Here is a 24,021-nt window from a genome sequence, read left to right as displayed (position 1 = left end):
GGCTCTCTGCTCAGCAGGGAGTCTGCTTCCCTTCCTCTCTCTCTGCCTGCCTCTCTGCCTACTTGTGATCTCTGTCAAGTAAATAAATGAAATCTTAAAAAAAAAAAAAAAAAGAAAGAAAGTCATGTCTGCTGAGTCCAAGTTCTAAACAGCTCCACAGCAATACTTGGAATCACGGTGTCATATACCCAGCACATGACAGTGTTTTTCCTGGGTTCAGGAAGCTATTGTGACGTGTTCATATTTCTCTGAAGGCACTTACACTGCATTTCCAAGGAAGCAATACTCCATCCCACCCTCCCTTCCCACCTTGCTACAGCACTGAGTTCTCCGTAATGGTAGAAGAAGTGAGCATTCCAATTAAGAGTGCACCATTCCCTGAATCACGTAATCATCAGGTTAGGACCCAAGCTTTATAATTTAGGCAGCATGGACCCACTCTCTCTTGTCCTTTTGGAGTGAGTTGTGTCCAAGCACAGCAAATGCTTGCTGCTATAAATTCCATGAAATAAACTGAAGAAACAGGGCTTCTTTTAGGCCCAGCTGTCTGCCTGTAATGTGATGAACAGATCAGAGACTTGAGGCTCAAAATAAATTTCAAGGCTCAAAATAAAGGTAGAAATACCCTCCTATGTTCTTCAATCCAGCTTTACTGGTAAGAAATCTGAGCCTGTTTTAATACTTACTGGGTCCTTGTTTGACTTTAATTGGGTAAGTTCCCAAAGATGGGGAGAGTGAATAATCAGACTCACTCAAACCTCCTGACTATAGGAACCACAGAAATTATAATGCATGCCTAGGGCTACTTGAGAGTCCACATTATTTCTGGAATGTTATCTGCCTAGAGTATACCCAAAGGCAGAGTAACTCTAAAATCTGTTGAATTCCTCTCCATTTGACAACTCTTTAAGAGAATTTCTTAAATAATTGCCTATAATGAAGTTAATGGAAGACTAACGAATTATAGTCTGATCATGAAACAGGCTGGAACTGAACTTAATGAGACAAGGTGAAATTGCAGAAGACTGTGGAATGAATTACAAGGATCAATGGTAGCACCACTTAGTGAACTGTTTGATATGATGAAGTTCAACAGCAATGTGATGATTAAGGCAAGAACAAGGGCATTAAAGGAAGAATAGTTGTCAATTATTTTGTTTTCTTGGAGTTCAAATGTTCATACTTACGTAAGAACAATATAATTCAGGCACAAAGCTGCATTCTTTGAAAAATATTGTGTCAGGCCAATTCGTTACCGAGGAAAAACCTCATTTGTTTACGACATTTTCAATAGCTCCTTTTAGATTCTAGAATCTAGAAGTCTTGCCTAAGCCTGTGGCTTGGGACAATCATCAGAACTTTGCTTTCATGCAATCAGGAGGAAATACAGATTCTCTTGTCATCATCTAGTGAGATCACAGCCTGTCAGCTTGCACTCTGCAGCTACAAAGAAAGCAAAACTTCGGAATATGAGATTTCTCCCTGGGTAATTGTAACAGAGGTGAGAGGAATGTCTGGCACATAAAAAGTTTTTTTTTTTTCTTAAATTTGAGGATGCGGATTTGCTAATCTCACAACATTTAACAAGCATAGTCAGAAGATAGTTTGGAATTATTCCTGGTTTATCTACATAGATTCAGTAATAATATTTGAAGAATATAGGTGGTTTGTTTTTTTTTAAGGAAAAAAACCAGTCTGCTGTATTTGAATATAAAAATGTACCAAAAAATAAAATAATAAAATAAAATAAAATTATACCAAGATACGAATCCTTTCCACTATTATTTAAATATATATTTAACCAGACTTGGAAAAGTTCTGACCAGTAGAAAGCTGGATTTTGATGTGAAAATGTTGGGGTTCAGAGCAAATGGTTAAGAAAGAATTCTTGAAATGTCTTTGGTTCCAAAAGGGTGGTTTTATTAAAGTATGTGGACATGACCTGTGGGCAGAAAAAGCTGCACTGACGTTGTGAGGAATGGCTGATTATATACTTCCAAGGGGAGGGCTTTAGGGATAGTGTAAGTCTCTAAGGAGTTTGGAAGCAAGATTTCTAAGACCTTGAAGGGCTAGCTGTTGTTGGGAAAACTTCATTTACTACTGTCTAGTAAAATCTCAGTCATGAGACCCTTTAAATGTATATCAGTGGTCCATATGTGTGGAGGATGATTGCCAACATATAACTTGGGGGATAGAAATAAAAGAAGTTTCCAAAGGAATTTTTGTATCTTAAAGGAGACTCAGGATCCTAGAGGTCAGGCTAATTAAGCTAAGGTTACCTTTTGCCCTTTGCAAAGTTGTTGTTATTGTTGTTGTTTTAAGATTTTATTGATTTATTTAGGGGCGCCTGGGTGGCTCAGTGGGTTAAAGCCTCTGCCTTCCACTCGGGTCATGATCCCAGGGCCCCAGGATCCAACCCTGCACAGGGAGCCTGCTTCCTCCTCTCTCTTCGCCTGCCTCTCTGCCTACTTGTGATCGCTGCCTGTCAAATAAATAAATAAAATCTTAAAAAAAAAAAAAAGATTTTACTGATTTATTTAAAAGAGAGAGAGAGAACATGAAGGGGGGTAAGGGGCAGAGGGAGAGGGAGGACAGACTCCCCGCCTGATGAGGGAGCCCAACTCCAGGCTGACCCCAGGCCCCCAAGGTCATGCCCTGAGCCAAAGGCAGACACTTAGCTGAATGAGCCTTCCAGACACCATGCCCCTAGCAAAGTATTAACATCAGGGCAGTTGAGTTCCTAGAGGAAGGTCACTCTCCCTGTCTCATGGACTTGTCAATGGGCTATAGAATGCAAGGAAATTTAATTTTTTTTCTTTTGTCTTTGTTCTCCACATCAGATTAGATGTACAAAAAATGAAAAGGATAAGCACCTATTAGTTAGATACAAAACTGAAATTAAATTTTAGGTTATGGGTAAATTAATAGAAGACTATTCTAGTAGAAAGCATACCATTTGAAATGTGAATTACAGTTTAGGGAGTGGATAAAAGGAAGTAATTAACACAGGGGAAAATGTAAATATTGCTTCTAATTTGCTAGAAAAGTTTGATTTAAACAATATAATTCCAGAATGCCTTTTAGGTAGTGAAGTTTGTATATCAGTTACATGCTTGGATTTATAACATTAACTCTCAGGAGCTATTGGGTTTTTTTCGCTCTAATAAACAACAACATAAAATATTTGGTACTTCATGAATTAAGCACATATCTAAATCAATGTCTACAGGTATATTTACATTTACATTGCCTCTTTGTTCTTCTCCCATTATCAATCTCTTACTCCTCCAGGGGTAATTCAGTTTTGAAAAACTAAGATATATTGAAGCCACTTAAAGCATCTCGGAAAACAAAATAAAACAAAACTAGATTTCTTTAGAATATTCCAAGAATTGCTTTAATTCTCTGTCCTCAGCAATAGCAAAATAATTGACTCTTTTAGGTGAATCAATTCTAGTTCTTTTTTCCTTTGCCAATCTTAAAATGAAACAAAGTTATGGTCATACCATAAGGGTATTAAATTCCTTTTGCTGTTGTAGCAAACATCACAAACATAGTGGCTTAAAACAACACTAATTCACAATCTTATCATATGGAGGTCAGAAGTCCTAAACTCAAGGTGGGTGTGTTTGGTAGGGCGCGGGGGACAGGGCTACATTCTTTTTGGCAACTCTAGAGAAAAATCTGCTTCCTTGTCTTTTCCAGCATCTGGAGTCCTCCTGCATTCCGGGGTTCGTGGCCCTTTCTTCCATCTTCGAAACTATCTCTGATTCTGACACCTCGTCTCCTTCTTTTAAGGAAACTTGTAATTACATTGGATCCACTCAAATAGAGAGGTAGTCTCCCCAACACAAGATCTTTAAATTAATCACATCGACAAAGTCCCTTTGCCAGGTAAGGTAACATACTGACAGGTGTTGAGAATTGGGACATGGACGAGTTTAGTGGAGGGGTAGGAGGAGGATGTCATTCTGTCTTCGACAGTAGCATTTACGAACTTGAGTCTAAATCTAATGTGTTTAGGGAAGAGAAAATAATAGAGATGAAAAAAGAAAAAACCCTTTTTGAAACAGTTTAACTTTTTTCCTTATCACTAAAACTACAATGAAAGAGATCTATGTAATTTTTATGGGATATTAAATGGGAAATAAGTTCTGTAAAGTCAGGAGCTGGCCTTTTTTGGAGAGTAATTATGTAATTATTTTAATCTGTTTTTATGAGATATTTCAACAATTCATAATGTAAATTGCCTTCCTTTTCCTACTATTTGCTTTATCTGTCCTTCTATAGATATGGAAATGAAAGTCAGAGATGTGAAAAAGAACTTCACATTTAAGAATTTTGTGAAAGGCATCTATCTGACCAGCTTAATGATTATACTCTAGTCCAAGCCCCAACACTTCACATGTAAATTATGATGTATCTAGTTACTAGTGTCTTTTCAAAGCTGTTCCCTGCAATCTATCTAAATATTATTCTCTCTAACACATGCTGCTTAATGATCACTGTTTTTTCAGCACCTTAAGTCTTACCCCCAATGGACTGATTCGTTCATCAATTCTTTTATTCATTAATTTATTCTACTGATGTTTTTTTTTAATAAAGTTTTTTTTTTTTTAATTTGACAGATAGAGATCACAGGTAGGCAGCGAGGCAGGCAGAGAGAGAGAGGAGGAAGCGGGCTCCCTGCCGAGCAGAGAGCCCGATGCGGGGCTCGATCCCAGGACCCTGGAATCAAGACCTGAGCTGAAGGCAGAGGCTTTAACCCACTGAGCCACCCAGGCGCCCCTCTACTGATGTTTTTATTGGCTATTTTCTAGGGTTTGTGCTAGAAACTGGGTGGAGGAAGGAGTGCGTGACAAGCACAAAAAAAAAAAAAAAAAAATGTCAGTGCATGCGTTTTCCCCGCTTTTTCCAGGCTCACCACCACTGAGAATTATTTTGTTGCTTTAGGGAGACAATAGCATACTGATTAATGATGAAGATCATAGACAGTAGACTCAGACTTTCTAGGTTCAGACAGGGTCCCAACCATTCTCATCCTTCTGATCTTGACAAATTACTCACTTCTTTGTGCCTCAAATTTTTTCTCATTAAAATGAGAATTGCTTTAGCCCTTATCTACTGGGATTTTTGTAGTTTAAATAAGCCAGTCTACAGAAAGTGCTGAAACCAGTGCCTAACATATTGCAAAGCCCTCCGTAGATGCTAGCCATTATTATTTCCCTTTCCTCACTTATTTCTGTAAAAAGTATCTCCTAACCAAAGAGCCCCATGCTTATTCTAATAGTGACTAAAAGGAAAACTGAAGAAGAGAGGGTGGTAAGATTTGCTTTGGCTGGAGCACAAGATATCTCTCGGGAGAGAGTAGAGGAAAGACAAGAAATGGAGATGGCCAGGAGGTGTAAGAAATACTGAAAGTGGAAAAATAAGTATGAATAATTGACCATAAAAGCATGGGTTTATTTTGTATTTTATTTTATTATTTTATTTTTAATTAACATATAATTATTATTTGATTCAGGGGTATAGGTCTGTGATTTATCAGTCTTACAAAATTCACAGTGCTCTCTACAACACACACCCTCCCCAAAGTCCATCACCCAGCCACCCCGTCCCTTCCTCTACTCCAGCAACCCTCAGTTTGTTTTCTGAGATAAGAGTCTCTTGTGGTTTGTCTCCCTCTCTGGTTTCATCTTGTTTCATTTTTCCCTCCCTTCCCCTATGATTCTCTGTCTTCAGTGAGATCATATGATAATTGTCTTTCTCTGATTGACTTATTTTGCTTAGTGTATACCGTTTAGTTCCAAGCATGGGTTTGTTTTGGGCTCTCTATTCTGTTCTATTGATCTATGTGTCTGTTTTTGTGCCAGAGCTATACTGTTTTTGATTACTACAGCTTTGTAGTATGTCTTGAAATCTGGGATTGTGATCCCTCCAGCTTTTTTTTCTCAAGATTGCTTTGTCTATTCAGGATTGTTTTTGTGGTTCCACACGAGTTTTGTGATCATTTTCTCTGGTTCTGTGAAAAATATGATTGGGATTTTGATAGAGACCACATTAAGTCTAGAGATTGCTTTGGGTAATATGGACATTTTAACAATATTAGTTCTTCCAATGTGCAGTGTTCTTTTTAATTTATTCTGTTAAATTTTTTTCTTATTAAATAGAGAAAACCAAGGAGACTTCTTTGTAAAATTTCAAATTAAACAATATTTTTCACCCAACCTGCATGGAAACCCAATTCTAAAACATTAGGAGCTTTTCTTGGCTGAAAAAAGATGTCAATATTAGGCATGCCTGGATGAATTTAAAGTCTTTGTACTACCCTGCTAACTGGGGCTTGAGACTTGGCTGCTGATATACAATTCGAAGATAGTAAGCATTGTTTTTGACCAGAGACTGAAGAAATTTATAGGTAATTCTGTACAAAGAAGAGGAGAAAAGGAATTTGGTTGAAAAGAATAATAAGCTCTTATTATGGAAGAGAGAGAGAAACCACTGAAGAAGCACAAAAATGCTACCGATTGTGTAAAAGTCTGTCGGACGAAGTATGGGTAGACAGTGTTCCAGCAGAGGATGCCCTTATTATACTAGAGGTAGCACAGTACCTTGGAATCATATGCAGAATTCATAACAGTTATTTAAATAAGAAAGGTACAAAATAATCTGCCTGTGAATTTAAAGAGAAGAAACTCCTACTCGGAATAATAAATCAAGGAGCCAGTATTGTCAAAGATCAAAGAAGTTGAACAAATCCATGGAGGAATCTTTCTTCAAAAATAAACCTGTTCTGACCCCACCCTAGCACGCATCTTGATTACTTGGTAAAGTCAGTGAAGAATGAAGAAAGAAAGGAGGAGAATTGTGGCAGGATTCTAGGAATAACAAAAAAGAGACAGAAAGATCTGAAGAATGTAGATGTCACTCAGGTAAGCTTCAGCTTCTTGAGGAAAGAGACCCAAGTCCCACGTTGGTGATCCTTATCCCCAGAATCGCTTCAGTAAGCCTAGGGCAGAGCTTAAGAGAACAGTACTTACAATTTTTTTTTCCCTGAAATCAAAGTTGGTTATAAGATGGACTACTATGATCATTTAGGGACACATGCCCTTGTGTTCCACAGAGCCCTCCTTGAAAAATGAATGATTTGGTTACGAATCTGCTGAGTAAACAGGCACATTTCAATATACCTATATGAATATTCAAAAGGACAAATGAACAATGTGTTGTGAGCACAGAGGGAGAGATTCATCCTGTCTGAGCAACTTACAGAAGTTAGCCCAGAGGAGAATTATTGAAACTAGATTTTTACTTAAGGTATAGAAGAGTACATATATAAGTGTACACCTCAATTAATTTTCATAACGTGGTTGCACCATGCAACCAACCACGCAACCAATGCACAGATGAAAATAAAGAAAATAGCCAGCCCCCAGAGATTCCCTCTATCCTTCTCTCTACCACCTTACCCAAAAGAAAACACTATCTTGATTTTTTAAATTTAAATTCAATTAGCCAACATAGGGTACATCATTACTTTCAGATGTAAAGTCCAATAATTCATCAGTTGCGATAACACCCAATGCTCCTCATATCAAGTGACCTCCTTAATGCCCATCACCCAATTACCCCATCCCCCTACCCACTCTCCTCTAGCAACCCTCTGTTTCCTTTAGTTAAGAGTCTCTATGGTTTGTTTCCCTCTCTGATTTCTTCCCATTCAGTTTTCCCTCCTTTCCCCTATGATCCTCTATACTGTTTCTTATATTCCACATGAGTGAAACCATATGATAATTGTCTTTCTGACTGACTTATTTTGCTCAGCGTAATACCTTCCAGTTCCATTCATGTTGATATAAATGGAGAGTATTCATCATTTCTGATGTCTGCTTAGTATTCTATTGTATATATATACACCACCTCTTCTTTATGTACTCATCTGTTCATGGATATCACAGCTCTTTCACAGTTTGGCTATTGTGGACATTGTTGCTATAAAAATTGGGCTGCAGGTGTCCCTTTGGATAACTACATTTTTATCTTTGGGTAAATACTTAGTAGTGCAATTGCTGGGTCAAAGGATAGCTCTATTTTTAACTTCTTGAGGAACCTCCATACTATTTTCCAGAGTGGGAGTACCAGGTTGCATTCCCACTAACAGTGTAAGAGGGCTCCCCTTTTTCTGCATCCTCGCCAACATTTGTTGTTTCCTGACTTATTAATTTTAGCCATTCTGACCGTGTGGGGTGGTATTCATTGTGGTTTTGACTTCTGTTTCCCAATGCCAAGAAATATGGAGCATTTTTTTCTTGTTTGTTGGCCATTTGGATATCTTCTTTGGAGAAATGTCTGTACATGTCTTCTGCCCATTTCTTAAATGGATTATTTGTTTTTTGGGTGTTGAGTTTGAGAAGTTCTTTAGAGATCTTGGATACTAGCCCTGTATCTTTTATGTCATTTGAGAATATCTTCTCCCATTCCATAGGTTCCCTTTTAGTTTTGTTGACCATTTCTTTTGCTTTGCAAAGGCTTTTTATCTTAATGAGGTCTCAATAGTTCATTTTTGGTTTTGTTTTTCTTGCTTTTGGAAACATGTCTAGCAAGAAGTTGCTGCAGCCAAGGTCAAAGAGGTTGCTGCCTGTTTTCTTCTCTAGCATTTTGATGGATTCCTGTCTCACATTTAGGTCTTTCATCCATTTTGAGGTTATCTTTGTGTATTGTGTAAGAAAATGGTTCAGTTTTATTCTTCTTCATGGCTGTCCAATTTTCCCAATACCATTTGTTGAAGAGACAGTCATTTTTCCACTGGATATTCTTTCCTGCTTTGTCAAAGATTAGTTGACCATAAAGTTGAGGGTCCATTTCTGAGTTCTCTATTCTGTTCCATTGGTCTATGTGTCTGTTTTTGTGCCAGTGCCATACTGTCTTGATGATTACAGCTTTGTAATAGAGCTTGAAATCCAGCATTGTGATGCCACCAGCTTTGGATTTTTTTTTACATTCTTCTGGCTATTCAGGGTCTTTTCTGGTTCCATACAAATTTTAGGATTATCTGTTCCTGCTCTGTGAAAAATGTTGATGGTATTTTGATAGGGAATGCTTTGAATGTATAGATTGCTCTGGGAAGTATAGACATTTTAACAATATTCTTCTAATCCATGAGCATGTAATGTTTTTCCATTTCTTTGTGTTTTCCTCAATTTCTTTCATAAGTGTTCTGTAGTTTTTAGAGTGCAGATCCTTTACCTCTTTGGTTAGATTTATTCCTAGGTATTTTATGTTTTTGGGTGCAATTGTAAATGGGATCTATTCCTTAATTTCTCTTTCTTCTCATTGTTAGTGTATAGAAATGCGAGTGGTTTCTGTGCATTGATTTTATACCCTACATGTATATGTTGCTGAATTCCTGTATAGTTCTAGCAATTTTGGGGTGGTCTTTTGGGTTTTCTATATGAGGTATCATGTCATCTGCGAAGAGTGGGAGTTTGACTTCTTCTTTGCCAATTTGAATGGCAAATTCAAAATCAGATTGCTGAGGCTAGGACTTCTAGTACTGTGTTGAACAACAGTGGGGAGAGTAGGCATCCCTGTCACGTTCCTGACCTTAACGGAAAAGCTCTCTTTTTCCCCATTGAGAATGATATTCACTGCAGGATTTTCATATATGGCTTTTATGATACTGAGGTATGTTCCCTTTATTCCTACATTTTGAAGAGTTTTAATCAAAAAAGAATGCTGTATTTTGTCAAATGCTTTTTCTGCATCAGTTGAGGATCATATGGTTCTTGTCCTTTCTTTTATCAATGTGTTGTATCATATTGATTGATTTGTGAATGCTGAGCCACCCTTGCAGCCCAGGAATAAATCCCACTGGTCATGGTGAATTATCCTTTTAATGTACTGCTAGATCCTATTAGCTAGTATCTTGGTGAGAATTTTGGCATCCATGTTGTATATCCTAAAATGTAAAAGTGAAAATCTAAAAAAAAAAACAAGGAGTTTTAAAATGAGAAACTAGTTGAAAAGGAGAAGAAAAGGAAAAAGAAAAAGAAAATTTTAAAATGAAAGACTAGGGTGTCTGGGTGGCTCAGTGGGTTAAGCCGCTGCCTTCAGCTCAGGTCATGATCTCAGGGTTCTGGGATCGAGTCCCGCATCAGGCTTTCTGCTCAGCAGGAAGCCTGCTTTCCTCTCTCTCTCTCTCTCTCTCTCTCTGCCTGCCTCTCTGCCTACTTATGATCTCTTTCTGTCAAATAAATAAATAAAATCTTAAAAAAAAAAAGAAACCTTTAAAATAAATAAATAAATAAAATGAAAGACTAAGTACTCCTGAGGAAAAAAAAAAACCCAAATTCTATCTAGTATTTTCCCCTAGTACAGGAGTTTTTCATTTCTGAGTGATCCATAAACTTGGTATTGGACTGATGTTCCTGCTGGTCTTCTTTGGGAGGGACCTGTTGCACTGACTCTCAGGTGTCTGCAGCGGTTGCCCCCCCCCCCCCCCCCCCCCCCCGCACTGCCCTTTGTCATGGAGATGGACTCAAGTATAAGCTGCTTCAGGTTGCTCTATGTGGCTTTTGTTTCCTGAAGGCTTTTTGCCCCACCGTAGAGGATGAAAAAAAAAAAAAAAAAAAAGAAAAAGAAAAGAAAACAAAAGCAAAAGTGGCAGTGTCCCAGTTTCCAGCCCTGGACCTGAAAGATCAGAGCCCCCAGTCTTCAGTGCAACCTCAGGGAACAGCAGTCAGGCACCTTTGTGTGTGCCAGACTCCGCAGACTGCTGTGGTGCACACCTGCACCAATCCTCCCAGGGGAGGGGAGTGTCTCCCGGTAGCCTTGCTGCTTTCTGGGCTCCTACTCTGAGAGCCGTTGCCCCATTGTGTGCCACTATCCTGATTTTTATCACCATAAATTACTTTTTCTGATTGGAGTAGTAGAGAATTCTAAAGCATGTGCTTTTTTCTATATATCTTCTCTGGCTGAATATTATGATTTTGAGGTTCATCCAGATTTTTGTATGTGGCAGTACCATAATTTATATATCCATTTGTACTAACCCAAAAGAGTAAAATATTAACTTAAGATACACTCAATAAATCAAGGACCCATTGTGTAATCTCTAGAAAATTCATCCTTCCTCCTCCCAAAATAGCAACACAATCTATAGGGAAGTTAATATAAGGGAATATAGAGATAGCAAAAAATATATTTGATTAATTCTTATTAAGTCAAGAAAGAAGAAAAAGGAAATAAGAACAGAAGGGAAAACTGGGAAAAAAAGCATAAGCTAATAGATGGGGATTCAAATATACCAGTGATAATTTCAAGAGATGAAGATTTTCACTCTGGATAAAAATAACCTGACTATTTTCTAATTAAAATAAACATACCTTAAATATAAGAAATAATGAAAGCGGCTCCTGGGTGACTCAGTTAAGTGTCTGCATCCTGATTTTGACTCAGGTCATGATCTCAGGGTCCTGCAATTAGGCCTCATGTGGGGCTCCTCACTCAGCATGGAGTCTGCTTGTCCCTCTCCCTCTGCTCCTCCTTCTGCTACCCCCACCCCATGCTCTTTCTCTAAAATAAATAAATTAAATCTTTAAACAAAAGGAAAGTAAGAAAATAAAAAGGAAAATAAAAGGATACAAAAGGATATGCCATGCAATATTCATCAAAAGAAAAAATGTATAACTTTACTAAAATCAAACAATAATACTTTAAACCAAGAAGCATCAGTAGAAATAAGATGGCATTTTTGTAATGAGAAAAGGTTGAACCTACTGGGAAGATATCACAATATTATATGTTTGTATATCCAAAATCTAGCTTTAAAATTAGAGAACAGGGGCACCTGGGTGGCTCAGTCAGTTGAGCATCTGCCTCCAGCCTAGGTCATGATCCCAGGGTCCTGGGATTGAAGGATCCCCACATCTCATTGGGCTCCCTGCTCAGTGGGGAGCCTGCTTCTCCCTGGCCTCTGCCCCTCCGCCTGCTTGTGCATGTGCATTCTCTCTCTCTCAAATAAACAAAATCTTTAAAATTATCAAATACTGACAAAATTATATGAAAAATACACACACCCACGCTCATTAAATTTTTTCCAAACTTCTTTCAGTAACTCATAAAAGAAGGCAACAAAAAATCAGGAAGCATATAAAATATTTGAACAGCATTATTAACAAAGTAACTGACATACTACCTATTAACAACAGAATACACTTTTCCCCCAAGATCACATGGAATATTTAAGAAAATAGCTCTGTATGGTCTTGGACCATAAAGTTCAAGGTTTAAAAATCATATAGGATATTTATCTGACCACAATGGAATTAAGCTAGTGGCAAATAACAAAACAAACAAAAAGGAAATCTCTAACCCTTTAGCAATTAAATAACATACTTCTAAATAACCCATTGAACAAATTGTCAAATAAGATAATATTTTGAGCTAAATGAAAATGAGAAAAGCAAACAGAAACTTATAGAGTGTAGCTAAAGCAGTGCTAAGTAAAATGTATACACATAAATGCATATTGTGGAAATGAAGAAACCTTAAACATTAATCATTGAAGAATCAGTCTAAAGAAGCTAGGAAAACATCAACAAATCAAACTAAAATAAAAGGGAAGAAAATAAATAATAATGTGCACAAACAATAGAAAATAAATGAATGAGAGAAGTCGATAAAACCAAATTTAGTTTTTTAAAAGACTTAAAAATTTGAAAAAATAAATAACAAGACTAATTAAGAACAAAGGAAATTATATATATTAAGAATTTAAAAATGAGATATTGTTACATATCTTGCAGGTATGCAAAAGTAATAGGGAGTATAATGGACAACTCTATTCCAATAAGTTAAACATTTAAATGAAATGGACTAATTTCTTAAAAATGTAATTTTCCAAATTTGGCATGGGAAGAAATGGAAAATGTGAATAGTTTGGTACCTATTTGAGAACTTGGATATGGCATTAAAACCATGGTTTCACATGTGAGCTTTTTAGCCATATACATAATCTCCTCCATAAAATAGAAAAACTACTTGAATCATTTTATGAGGTCAGCATAACCACAGATCTAATACCTGATGAGGTTACTGTTAGAAAGATAAATTATATTCCAATGTCTCTCAAAGTTGTAGATGCAAAATCTCTAAACAAAATATTAACAAATCAAATATAATAAAATATATAGAAAGGATAATATGCCATTATCAAATTATATCTGCAAGGATGTAAAGGTAGTATGACATTAGGAAAGCAGTTTATTCCAAACTCTCTTTTTCAAGCCAGGGTTCTTTCTCTTAGCTGAATTCTGAACCATTTGTCTTTTTGCTTCTTTATTTTCCCAACTTCATTTTTTTATATTATGTTTTCCTTTACTTTGCCTTTCAGAAGTCTTCGTAGTCTTACACTGGGATGCCTATCAACCACAATTCCAAATCTCCTTCTAGAAATACTTAGGCAGCCTTGATTTGGTCATACAGTTTGGGGCATAAAACCCTCCTTATTGGAGAATTTCTGGATTCCCTAACTCAAGATTCCCTGGTGAAATGTATTTCATATGGCTTTCCATACCTTTCTCCAGTGGGAGCAGAATCAACTCCCATAACCATTGAAACTTGCATTAGGACTGAAACTGTGTTATTAAATATTGCTTGGCCAGCCACATCATCTTAGAAAGGATTACCTAAAAGTAGAATGTGAAGTAAAATCTTGTTTAGCTGATTTTTATTGGTGATTGAAGTACCATGGGAGCTGAGGTCTGAGGTACCACAGTCACCAACGGGGCATAATAAAATAGCTTTTGCTTCAGGGTCTGATTTCTACAGAAGAGAGAATAGACATACAGGAGTGTATGTTTGTACTTTTGTAACAAGGATGAGTTCTTGCTGTGTCTTGCTGGATGTTTTCAGAAAAGCAAAGTGGAACTACCTCATCTCAAATAGTCCAAGCCAGGAGGAAGTTGAGAGGAAATTTATTCTGTATCCCTCATCAGGATACAGGATACCTGTATCTCTCATCAAAGTTTTCCTCATGGAGTTTACTTTGCCTTCACTTCCAGGTGTTTCACCTGACTGTATCAGCTCCCATCAGGAATGTAAACGCCCCTAGCCGCTGCATGAAACTTTCTTTGCCTCTGAGTCAGGAAAGTGGTAGGAGGAGCAAATACCACAAAATTAAACGTTAGATTGTACTGCAACAGTTGGGACAAGTCCACATAAAGTTATTAGATCCCTAACACCTGGGACCAAAGAATTGGTCTAGGAAACATAAATGAGTTTGAGACGCTGTGGTAGCAATAAGTGGTGCCAGACACACTCATTTAACCTGAGTCTGCCTGTTAAACTCTAGAAATATATTCCATACTTCTAGTGTTGCCTTTTTAATGAATAAAATTATTTGCTAGTTTTCAGTTTGATACTCAAGAACACTGTTAGATTGAGTCCCTAATCTTTTGCAAATTCCAAGCTACCACATTTTCAAGAAGTGGAACATACATCCTACCAGAGCATACCAGGTTAATATCCCCAAGTAATGTATCATTAGAAAAATAAACCATACATTGAAATTCAGAATATATTAATAGGGCCAGTGCTAATAGCAAACTTTATCAATACCAGTAATTTTACCCAGATACATTTTTGTCTCATATTTTTATAACACTTCTTAGAGCATTCCATCAGATGTGTTAACATCTCTTGCATCCACTCTATATTTCTCAGGCATTATAAAACTTGGTGTGATGACTAAAAATAGATCCTGTTTATATGGTTATAAATAATATTCACTGTAAAACAAATTTATATATACATTTAGAAAAGAATAAAAGAAGAGAATGGGTGCTTAGAAGTAAGGCATAAGAATGACCAATATACTAATGGGTTTTATAGGTTTTTAACATTTCTGTTTTATATCCAAGTTATCATGAAACTGGAAATTATGTTATTACCATAAGAGATGACTGCTCCCATCTTTCCATTCCTTTTAGCATCTCCATTTAATCGTGTTTAGAAGATGGATTAGAATTTAACTTGTCACTTATGGCTTTTAGTAAAAAGCTTAGAAAGAGTTGCTTTCCGACACTTTCTCCTCAGCGGTCCCAGTGGGCCTGTGAGGAGTATTATGTTCTTCTAACTCTTGGCATAATACTCTAAGAAGATGCCAACGCTTAGCCAAAGCAGTTGCATTAGGAGAAGTGAATATTTGGGAGAAAACAGAGCATCCCTAGGAAAGAGTTTGGCTAGTGCTGGCCAGTAATGTGTGGCAGCAACTCTTAGGGGATAGATGCAGGATACTGAGTGGAGAACTTGGCTCCTCCACCTGCTGGAAGACAAATAACCAATGCATGTGTGTAGAAAATAACTCCATTATTATATTCATGATCACTGCCAAACCCATATAGCACAGTACTTTAGGGTCTCTAAACTTGTGATCTGGGCTGAAGTTATAATGTAAATCCAGGGACTCAGTCCATATCTGCTAGTGTTGTAGTAAGTCTTTTTAGCTACTTTTATGCAAACCAACGTTTGGGAACTAGGTTTGGCTTAGAATCTAACAGTTAATAGGTTATACACTAGGGATTAAGAACATGGACCCTGGTACAAGTCTATCTGGACTCACTGCATAAGCAGTGAGGCTCTTCCCTTAAGAGCCTTTAGCTCAGCATATAATTTGGGCTCCATGAATCTTGGCTGTACTAACAATTGTCAAGGCAAAGCTCCCTATTCTCATTGCCTTTGTTCCTTGTGTGCTGCCTTTTCTTTTTTTTTAAGATTTTATTTATTTGACAGACAGCGATCACAAGTAGGCAAAGAGGCAGGCAGAGGCGGGTGGGCGGGGAGCGGGAAGCAGGCTCCCCGCTGAGCAGAGAGCCCGATGCGGGTCTCCATCCCAGGACCCTGGGATCAGGACCTGAGCTGAAGGCAGAGGCTTTAACTCACTGAGCCACCCACGCGCCCCTGTGTGCTGCCTTTTAATAAATCCATTTCACCTTTAAGAATACTCTAAATGGGGGCGCCTGGGTGGCTCAGTGGCTTAAGCCTCTGCCTTCAGCCCGGGTCATGATCTCAGGGTCCTGGGATCGAGTCCCGCATCGGGCTCTCTGTCAGCAGGGAGCCTGCTTCCCCCTCTCTCTCTGCCTGCCTCCCTGCCTACTTGTGATCTCTCTCTCTCTCTCAAATAAATAAATTTAAAAAAAATAAAAAAAAAGAATACTCTAAATGATCATTTTAACTCGATTTCAAACCTGCCAAATTGGGAATGTTTTTAATTTTTAAAAATGGTATTCTACCTTCTTCTGGAGTCAGGAGCCCATTTATTTATGGTCTAGTTCCTTCCCTATACCCTGGGAAACCTTAGAGGTACCTAAGTACATGCATTATTGTTTAACCATGTTAAATGTCAGAGGAACGTAGGCTGAATTGCTCCCCAAATAACTGAGACCCAAGTAAGCAATCTAGGATTCTTTGGAGTTTCAAAGCCAGATCTTAGTTGGACAGGGAATGAAGGAACGGGGTGAGGAGTGAGGAGCCCTACTAAAAAGAGAATCGGGGCTATTTTCAAACAAACAGATTGTTGGAGAGTACAATAATGCATTATTCACATATTCCATTACGTTTCTGACTTCAATAAATAATTCACCCCCCATGAAATGAATACTGTAAGTTTGAGATTGAGCTAAGAATGTATTATATATAATATTACCAATAAAATTTTCAACTATAAATGTTTTTTAAACAACTGATTTTAAGTAAAGTGAAGACATTATGTTTCAGATGCAGCTGTGAGTTCTCAGATAATCATAGTCTTCTTAGTCTCAAATTCCCCAAAACTCACAGAATTGCTTAAGCAGTAATATATTTCTTACATTTTCTTCACTGTCTAAATGCATTTTTAGTTTTTCTTCCTTGCTCTTGGACTATTGAAAATCATTGCAAGTGCAGCAAGACTACTTTTTGTGCCATTACAAATACTGATATTTATTCCTAATGACTATAAGGGGGGAAGCCAAAAAGCAATTGCAATTGATTATATACAGAAGGTTCTTTTAGTCTCAATTACAGCATTTGTATAAATTTTCAAATCTGCAGTTGTAGATGTCTCAGAAGACAAATTCTCAATTATCATTAAAATACAAAATATAATTTTCTAGAACAAGTGTTTTTCTCCTAAACAAGATCTGGATCTTGTAACTAATTCTTCCCTACACCATTCTTTTTCTAGATCCCAATATAAATTGTCACTTTTGCAATTTCCCTCCCCCAAAATATGTTAAAAATTTCCTTGCATTCTTTAATTATTTTATTAAAATAAAGTTTGAGCACTGATTTTATATAAATTCCCTATCCTCTACCTGGAATTTCAAATGTGATTCTTTCTCTGACACACTTTAGTGTTATTATTATTTTTTTTTTAACTGAAGTAATTTAAAAACCTTCTAATGTCCTTCCTGCCACTCACCTGTTTCTCTTCTTTCCTTGCTTTTTCCTGTGCTTGGGTTAGGGGAGGCTCAGTCATTTAATCAGTGGGTTCTTTGTTTTTCTTTTCTCTTTACATATCAATCCCTATTTCTGAACAAATATGGTCTGTAGAAATATAAATTCCTTGCTCTTATACCTCATGGCCAAATTTCTTGTAGTTAAAACCAAACTGACTTTTAAGAGGTTGTCAAAATTGCTGCATTGGTCAAAGTTTAGCCATCATTTCTTTTCTTTTTCTTTTTTTTAAAGATTTTATTTATTCATTTGACAGAGGGAGAGAGATCATAAGTAGGCAGAGCAGCAGGCATAGAGAGAGGGGGAAGCAGGCTCCCTGCTGAGCAGAGAGCTCGAGATGTGGGGCTTGATCCCAGGACCCTGAGATCGTGACCTGGGCTGATGGCAGAGGCTTAACCCACTGAGCCACCCAGGTGTCCCTAGCCATCATTTCTGACAAGAAGTGTTTTTGATCATTGTCATCTAGATCTGGAACAGTTTTTTTTATTCCCCTATACAATACCTTCTATTTGTTCTTTTAATGCACTTATCCCATTGTACTGTAAGTTCTATTTATTTATCTGTATACCCTATGAAACTATATTTTTCATGAGGGACGTAAAAAGGGGGTCTGCCTTGTGGCTAACACAATATCTGACACATAGTAGGTAACCTACAAATATCTGTGTGTAAAATTAACAATGAAAACTCCCTCTGCCTCCTTTTGAGGAATTAAGAACGAAAAGGCCTGATGGGCAGGATGTCTAGCACTCCATCATTGACATCTGTTATCTTCAAAGTCCCTTATGAAATATATCTTAAATACTACAATGAGAGAGTTGAACTAGATGCTATCTAGAGAACATTGTCAGCTCTGAATGTCTAATAACAAATGATCTATGCTGTACCTTCCAAGTAATCTGAACAAGAAGGAAAAAAGGAAAGCTACATGAAGGTGCATCACTGCAAATGCGTGGAAATGTCTGTATAAACTGAGTAATAAGGGGCGCCTGGGTGGCTCAGTGGGTTAAGCCGCTGCCTTCGGCTCGGGTCATGATCTCAGAGTCCTGGGATCGAGCCCCGCATCGGGCTCTCTGCTCAGCAGGGAGCCTGCTTCCTCCTCTCTCTCTGTCTGCCTCTCTGCCTGCTTGTGATCTCTCTGTCAAATAAATAAATAAAATCTTTAAAAAAAAAAATAAAAATAAATAAATAAATAAACTGAGTAATAAGAAGGAGAGAGTAGAAAAGGAGTAAGGAAAAGAAAGAGAAGAATAGCGAGATAAGGAGAGCCAACACAGACTCTAAAATTTGATTTTAGACAGGAATAATTTCAAATATACCAGTTGAATCAACTCAGACATTTCATGTATAATTATTAATTTCACCAAAGTCACAGCTGCAATAAAAATAGATCTATCTGAATCAAAATTTTGCACAATACCGTACTTCCCAATAAGAAAAAACTAAATAAAAACATGGGGATATATGGTGAAGAGACATGGACTATGTAGATAAAAGGCTTAATTTGAACAGCAGGGGGCACTAGGGCATTTTCTTATTTAAAATATAACGCATCTAAAGGAAAAACTTAACTTTGAAACTTTTTTTCAATCAGTCACATTTACTCAAAATGCTCACCATATGCAGACTTTTGAAAAATATATTGAGGAAAATTCCTTAATAAATAATGTACTAGTTCATAAGTATTTAAAATGAAAAAATTATTAAATTAATCATCATTCTTATGTTACCTTAAGTCAGTGCTTACTAGTTCAATTAAAACAGGTGGCTAATATATATGTCTCTTACAAAAGCAAACTGTAATAATTTCTTCTTTTAATTGAGATATAATTGACATATAACATGTCTTGTTTTAAGAGTATAACAATTATTCATTATATGTATATAATGAAAAATAATTATAGTAAGTCTAGTTAACACCCATCACCACACACAGTTACAATTTGATTTCTTGATGAGAACTTTTAAAATCTCTCTTAGCAACTAAACTATAATTTGTGGCTTTCCTCTTCCTTTGTGCAAATGCTCTCTGAATAAATGCCAATAACTAACTGAGTGATAATTCTCTTCTTCAGTATTTAAAGGGCTTCAAGGCATGAAAAGGCATTCCTAGTGATTGTGACTACTTAATGCAAAGTGCCATGAGGATTTGGACATGCTGGCAGAAAATAAATTGTGCATGATCAGTAGGAAGGAAGAAAAGATTCCCGAATGTACTGAATGTATTAAAATTATTTGCCATTACCAGTGATATTTACACTACCTTTTTATGGCTTTTTTTAAAGATTTTGTTTACTTATTTGAGAGAGTGGGAGGGCCCGAGGTTGAGGGAGAAGCAGGCTCCCCACAAACAGGGAGCCTGATGAAGGGCTTGATCCCAAGTCCCTGAGATCATGACCTGAGCCAAAAGGAGATGCCCAATAATGCATATTATATTCTGCTTTTCTTTGCCTTTAGTGACTTTGACACCTTTGAAGAGTACTGACCGGTTATTTTGTAGACTATCCCTCAATCTGGGTTTGTCTTACATGCTCTCCTGATAAAACTGAGTTTATTCATAGTTTTTAAAAAGATTTTATTTATTTTTTTTGACAGAAAGAGACCAATCACAAGTAGTCAGAAAGGCAGGCAGGGACAGAGGAGGGAAGCAGGCTCCCTGCTGAGCAGATGACCAGAGAACCTGAGGAGGGGAGGGGGGCTTTCCCAGGGCTTGATCCCAGGACCCTGAGATCATGACCTGAGCTGAAGGCAGACACTTAACCCACTGAGCCACCCAGGCGCCCTGAGTTTATGCATATTTGACAAAATACCACAGAAGTGGAATTGATGTCTTCTCAAAAGGAACATGATGTTAACATGTCTTACAAATGGTGATGTTAATTTTGACCATTTCATTATGTTGGCCTCTGCCAGGATACTCCACTGTAAAGTTCTTATTTTTCCCTTTGGTAAGTAATACCTATTTTCTGACTAGATTCTTTGAGATTATGGGAAGACTGTTTCTCACCATACTTTCTTCCTAAATAATACTTTCATATTTACAGCAGTTTTAGATTTACCAAGGAACATTTCTGAGAAGACAACAGAGTTCCCATATACCACTGCCCCTACTCTCCACAGTTTCCCTTCTTATTTGCATCTTAAATTAGTATGATACATTTGTTATGATTAATGAACCAATATTGATACATAATTATTAACTAAGGCCCGTAATTCAGATTTCTTTTGTTTTGTTTTTAACATAATGTCCTTTTTTCTGTTTCAGTATCCCATCTAGCATACCATATTTACATGGAGTTGTCATATCCTAATCTTTTGGGTGTAGCAATTTCTGAGACTTCCTTCTTTTGATATTCTTTTTTTTTTTAAGATTTTATTTATTTATTTGACAGAAAGAGAGATCACAACTAGGCAGAGAAAGAGGGAAGCAGGCTCCCTGCTGAGCAGAGAGCCTGATGTGGGGCTTGATCCCAGGACCTTGGGATCATGACCTAAGCTGAAGGCAGAGGCTTAACCCACTGAGCCACCCAGGAGCCCCTTTCTTTTGATATTCTTAACAGTTTTAAGTAGTACTGGTCAGGTATATTATACGTTGTTCTTCTGTTGAACTTTACCTGATGTTTTTCTCTTAGTCTGGGGATATGTTTTTTTGGAAAAAGAGGAGAGACGTAAAGTGCCATTTTCATCAAGTCCTATCAAGAGTGTCCACTGTCAACATGATGTCAGTCATGATGATGACTGTTGATGTTGACCTTGATCCCCTGGCTGAGGTAATGTTTGTTAGGTTTCTACACTTTGAAGTTACTCTTTTCCCTTGTTTTCATACTTGACACATTGGAAGGAAGTCACTATGCCCAGCCCACACTTAAGGGATGAGGAGTTATTCTCTCTCTCCTTTAATGTGGTGTATCTACATAAATTATTTAGAATTCTTCTGCATGGGAGATTTGTTTCTTCTCCCACATTTATTAATTTATTCAATCATTTATTTATATCAGTATGGACTCATGGATATTTTATACTTTGAGTTATAATTCAACACTACTTTTTTATTTTGTTGCTCAAATTGTTCTCGCTTTGGTCATTAGTAGCTTTTTCAGTTGGCTTCCAAGTCCCTTTGCTTTGACACACTCCCATTAATGGGGGGTGGGTTGTTGTTGGGGTTTTTTGAGCATTCCTTTATTTTCTGGCACTACAAGATGTGCCACATTCATCTTGTTTATTTCCTGTCCCAGTCCTAGAAACAACCATTTTTCAAAAGAGTCCTTGTTAATTTTATTGGACAATGATATGGGCAGTAGATACACTAACTATCCCTTGCTCTTAACTCACATTTTTTTTTTTGTTTCTTTCTAGGAGTTGTAAAATCATATCTTTATCAAAGATTATAATATTTCATGGTAACTTTCTTTTGTAAGGAACAATTTTCATTTAAACTGATTGGCTTTCTGTTGGTCCATTCACTTGGGAGACTTTTCCATTCTAAGAAATTGGCTTGTATTATTTTTATTTAACAATTTGCTCTCACTTGTTCTCTCTGCTGTCTTCTGGAATTCCTTTCAGCTGAAGGTTGAACCTTTGGAATTTATTCTCTGATTTTAATCTTTAATATCCTGCTCTTCATATCTTTGCACATTTTTTATGGTTTCCACAATTTTATTTTTCAGGCTCTTTCTATATTACCACCACCACCACCACCACCACCACCATCATCGTCATCATCATCTGCCATAGATACAGACTCCAGGAGGTCTTTCATATATTGTTCCTTTAAAATAGGGCATCCTGTGGCGCCTGGGTGGCTCAGTGGGTTGGGTCTCTGCCTTCAGCTCAGGTCATGATCTCAGGATCCTGGGATCAAGCCCTGCATCAGGCTCTCTGCTGAGCAGAGAGCCTGCTTTCCCCTCTCTCTGCCTGCCTCTGTTCCAACTTGTGATCTCTGTCTGTCTGTCAAATAAATAAATAAATAAGATCTTTAAAAAAATAAGATAAGATAGGGCATCCTATCCTTGTTCCATGGATTTATTGCTCTTATTTCTCATGTTAATTATATTGTCTTTGAATTTTCTTCTATACTTTGCTCTGTCTCTAAGTCCACAGAATTTCTTCTTTCAATAGATTTGTTTCAGTTCCTCTCTGCCATGCTAAAGACATTCTTCAAATGTTCAGTGATTCTTGTTTAGTGATCCCTAAGTAACCAATTGGATACTCTACATTTATGCATGTGTTTGAGGGTTAAGGGAATAAATCTTGTGGAATAGAAGACTTTATTCTAGGATGATTCAGTAATCAGCCAACTTTTTTCTTGTAGACACCAAAATTCCAGAATCAATGGGTCTATCCTTTGGGATAGATCAGATTTTCTAGTTAAGATCCTAGAATCTCTTTTCTGAAATATAAAATGTAACTACTTGAATTCTGGGTGTTGGTTAAGGGAAAGAACCTGGGGCAAAAGGGAGAATCTTATCACTGAGAATATAAACTTTTATTAATGTTCCACTTTCCGGTCTAGCACCTCTCTTCATTCTCCACTGTGTTTAGTATCCCAGATTTCAAGCCTTTGCAATCCAAATTTCCTTGAGAACATAACTGCTACCATGAGTTGATGAGGGCAGTTAACAGAGTGGGCTAGAGTTGGATCTCTTGTGGCCTGAAGATTTTCAAATAGCTTCCTGTTTACAGCACCCAAATTTGCCCAGTTGTATGATAACCAGGTCTCCTCAATTCCTGAGATTTTCTAGCTGTCAGCAGAAAGGATTAGTTTCTCTCACCAGTATCACACTTTATGGGCAAGTAGGTTGGACTTCCTTTGTTTGACTTTACTAAATCATTTATTTTCATTTTTCTATCTGCATTTCATTTCATATATTGCATTTTGCTGTTATAAATGTCTCATAGTTTCACTGAAGATCCTATTAGCAATTTCTGGTTTTTGTACTCCTTTGTCTTGAAAAATTTGGGAAAGGAAAAGTTGCAAGAGTTTTAAACTTGGCATTTTATCAAACCAAAACAAAGTGGTAGAAACAAATAATGTAATGTAACTGTGAAACAATGCATTTGAGGAAACAAACTAGACTCTTACTATAGCTATTTAGTTAGTCCTTCAACCTGAATTTCTTGCTTGACAATTGTAATTTAGGTTGGGAGAAATGTTTATTGATAAATTAGGCTATGCTTTTGTAAGTTCTTAAATCATTAGAAGTCACAGCCATTTTTTCTAATTTGCTGTTTGGCAGAGGCATGAAGTCTAAATAGTACGCCAATTGCAGGTAGAGACAGGATATGGCAGAAGTTGCTGGTCATCCCACAATATTTATTCTTACCTTTCTCTGTATTAGTAGAAACCTCAACTTTTGACTCACTGAATAGAAACCAGAATGAATATCACATTCCTTAACTTTCCTTGTAACCAATTGTGTCTAATTAAGTTCTGGCTAATAGGCTATCAACCCAAGAATGTGTAAAATAAAACTTCTAGATTATAATATTTAGTGGAATGGGCATGAATTCCATTTCTTCTATTCT

The 24,021-nt window shown here is 37.1% G+C and overlaps 1 protein-coding gene across 1 annotated transcript in view; it reads left to right on the top strand.

The window, feature by feature from the left end:
- The first annotated feature begins 1,363 nt into the window (after window positions 1-1,363).
- The window catches only part of SCN7A (sodium voltage-gated channel alpha subunit 7), a 117,164-nt gene continuing 94,506 nt past the window's right edge, over window positions 1,364-24,021 (top strand). The window contains exons 1-2 of the mRNA XM_047722398.1: window positions 1,364-1,501; window positions 3,706-3,894. The gene's annotated coding sequence lies outside the window, so the exon portion shown is untranslated. The remainder of the gene's footprint in view (window positions 1,502-3,705; window positions 3,895-24,021) is intronic.

The sequence above is a fragment of the Lutra lutra genome, chromosome 3 (assembly GCF_902655055.1).
Source record: "Lutra lutra chromosome 3, mLutLut1.2, whole genome shotgun sequence".
Taxonomy (NCBI): Eukaryota; Metazoa; Chordata; class Mammalia; order Carnivora; family Mustelidae; genus Lutra; species Lutra lutra.
This window is presented reverse-complemented; position numbering and strand designations above follow the sequence as displayed.